Source organism: Triticum urartu, chromosome 3A (assembly GCF_056163025.1).
Source record: "Triticum urartu cultivar PI428250 chromosome 3A, HENAU_Tu73, whole genome shotgun sequence".
NCBI lineage: Eukaryota > Viridiplantae > Streptophyta > Magnoliopsida > Poales > Poaceae > Triticum > Triticum urartu.
In genome coordinates, this window is record NC_141875.1 from 63,802,226 (window position 1) to 63,805,340 (window position 3,115).

Below are 3,115 nucleotides of genomic sequence, written 5' to 3' on the forward strand. Positions count from 1 at the left end.
ACGGTGCCGCCTACAGGCGACGCCATCTTCTTGAAGACGTCGATGTGGTTCTTCTCTCCGTGTCAGAGTTCCGGGTGAAGACCATTGTCTGTCTTGAACTCGACAGCGGTGACACCTAGTGCCGTTTCTCCCCTCGAGGGCGTTGTCGTGGATCCTATGTGTTCTTGGATGTGTCGTAGTGTTGTATTCATGGTGTTAGCTTTCGGCGACGTAGTCGTCACTACTAGGGAAAAGGCTACTAGCAGCGCGGGTAAAATGGCTACTAGTAGTGCGGGTACTTGCGCTACTAGTATCGCGCTACAGCTAAAAGTTAGTGGTAGCGTGGGTCGAACCCGCGCTACTACTAACGAAGTTAGTAGCGGCGAGGGTTCAATCCGCGTTACTGCTATTATGAACCGCGCTACTACTAATGAAATAGTAGTAGCGTGTCTATAGTCCCAACGCTACTAGTATCCTAAATACTAGTAGCGCGCCATTTTATCCCCCACGCCACTAGTAACTTATTAGGAATTAAAAAAAATCAACCAAATTCATTCTATCACACAGTTGTCGTATCTTCTCTAGTTCCTCATTGTAGCAGCAACTCATGTATAATTTCATTCTATCGCACAGTTACATAAGCAACTACGTTCCTCCTTGTAGCAGCAACTCATGTATAATTCCATTCTATCGCACAGTTACATAAGCAACTACCTATGTAAGTTGTTATGGCCCGACCCGAAAATTGGACCACTCGTCAGTGTGAGGCGCCTGCCCGGCCAGATCTCGCGGCCTGCAGCTGCGACGAAACACATTGGATAGCCTCGAAGAGCCACACCTGACTGACGGCAGCCGCCACCTTGAGTTGCGACTCAGTCACGTCCCTCGCTCTGGCCATCAGCTCCAACAGGACCGGTCAATGTCGTCCTTGTGCCTCGCCACCAGCGAACGGAGGAAGCCATCGTACACGTGCCCCACTCCCCGCACTCTGAAACCCAAACATCATTAAGATTCAGATTCAGAATTGGCCGCATATCGAATCAAGTATATCTAAATGTTGATCATCTCTCGGGCTCGGGGTGTCTGGTCGACTGCTTACCCGTGTGCTGGGGTGACAGAGGTAGAGAACGAGCAGCAGCTTCGCTTCTCTGTACATCGGCAGCCACGACACCGTCCAGTCCACGAACCTCTCGACGACCGTCATCGTCGCTACCAGAACCCTGCAGCATTACAAACAAAGGTTCAGAAACTTCAGATTCTTCAGAAGAATGGCACGAAAAAACAATGCGGTACATGTAGATGCCAATGTGCAACATTTTTTTCCAGAGATTCTTATTTAAGCCGTAATGCACAATTGAAGCTATAAGCTATTTCCTAGTAGTGAAAAGTGCAGAGAATAGTTATATAAGAACGCATATAGATTTGACAAGTGCATAGAAAAACATAAAGCTCAAAAGAAACACAAAATCAAGCAAATCATGCAACCACATAATCAGGAGAAACTAAAGAAAAGCACTATCCAGTATAAGATACTTCATTAGTTGCACATCAGGAGAAACTAAAGAAAATCACACAAGGTGTAGTTATGTAGTTAAGGACACAAACCCTAGAATAGATACCAGTTGTGACAGTATTTGGATGCGCAAGGAAAACAAACAGTTCAAAAATGAAGCTAGCTCTTCATATAAACAATAGATACCCATACCAAGTAGTTCAGATATTGATCTATCTACAATCTGATGCATTTTTTAGTTTTAACCACCTAGCTGTAGTAAGAAACCAACGTTTCTATGGCTTTATGGTTAAAATGGAATTTTTTATTCCACTTGGTTAAGTAGTCGTCTTTTAATTCACACTACCACCACAATTGGCTCTACTCTATACAGTTATCTGGTACAAGAGAGGTAATTATAAGTTTAGCAAGGTTCTTTTGCGAGGATTGATGGGTCAAAGAAGTTGCAGAATATAATTGGCCAGACATCCACTAAGTTGGTTCAACACAAATCGATGGATGCACTTTGGTGGCTCAAAATCATGCTTATCTGCAGAAAAAATAGCATGTGTAGCATACTTTCGACCTGCACTCCAGAAGCAAATATTCATGCTCACCCAATCAAATTCAATCCAGATCAAGATGCATATGGCTCTACTCAATACTATTATCTCGTACAAGGGCGAGGTAATTATAAGTTTAGCTTAGCAAGTTTCTTTGCGAGGATTGAGAAGTCAACAAGATTCCTGAACATAATTCGCTAGAGATTCCTGTGCTAAACCAACTAAGTTTGTTCAATACAAATCGATCTAGTAGACGCACTCATGGCGGCTCAAAATTATGCTTATTCTGCAGACAAAAGCCAGCTTGTGTGGCATATTTCTACCTGGACTCGAGAACGGAATAATTCATGCTCATCCAATCAGATTCAATCGAGATCAAGATGCATAGGGCTTATCTATACGATCTAGCTGCAACAACTGCAATCGCGTCATCCTTGGCTATGAAAAAATAGGTAGAATTACTGGATTCCCTTGCACAAGCTCACCTGTGAAGAACTGGAGGAACTTGACGGGCAACATGACGGCCTCCTACAGCGCCTGCTTGGCGCTCTCGAGCCCGGCGACGATGTTTCACTTGATGTTGGGCTTCTCAGTGATGATGGCGGAGTTGAGGACGGCCCTCAGCTTGGACTGCTCGGAGTCGTCCCCGCCGGCGCCGCGCCCCCGCCGTCCTTCCCCTTGGTCTTGGGGCGGGTGGCGACGGCGGCGTCGCCGCCGTTGGGCGTGCCAGGGGGGCCGCCGCCGCCCTCGTCGAGGACGGCCCAGATCTCCTTGAAAAGCTGGAAAGGCTCCGCCTTTGCTGCGGATTCCGGCGGATCGGCGCGGGGGGCAGGCCGGGGGAGCGCGGGGGCGGCGGATTTGGCGGGGGGAGGGACGGGGCGGGGCGCACGGCCGCCGGCGTGGCGCACGCGGCGGGGGGCATGTGGGCGAACGTACGGAGGAGAGGAGGTGGAAGGGAGGCCGGCGGCGAGTGGGTTGGGAGAGGAGAGGAGGTTGGGGATCTAGATCGGGCTGCGTGATTTTTTTTAGACAGACGGGGGTGGGTGGTGTGCGACGGTTGGTGAGGTGGGAGTGTGGATCG

The 3,115-nt window shown here is 48.6% G+C and overlaps 1 long non-coding RNA gene across 1 annotated transcript; it reads right to left on the reverse strand.

Moving 5' to 3' along the window:
- Positions 1-510: 510 nt before the first annotated feature.
- On the reverse strand, positions 511-3,115 carry LOC125542866 (uncharacterized). Its single transcript, XR_007298158.2, has 3 exons — positions 2,520-3,115; positions 1,079-1,199; positions 511-967 (listed from the first exon to the last, which is right to left on the reverse strand). It is a non-coding gene; the product is annotated as an uncharacterized LOC125542866 (long non-coding RNA).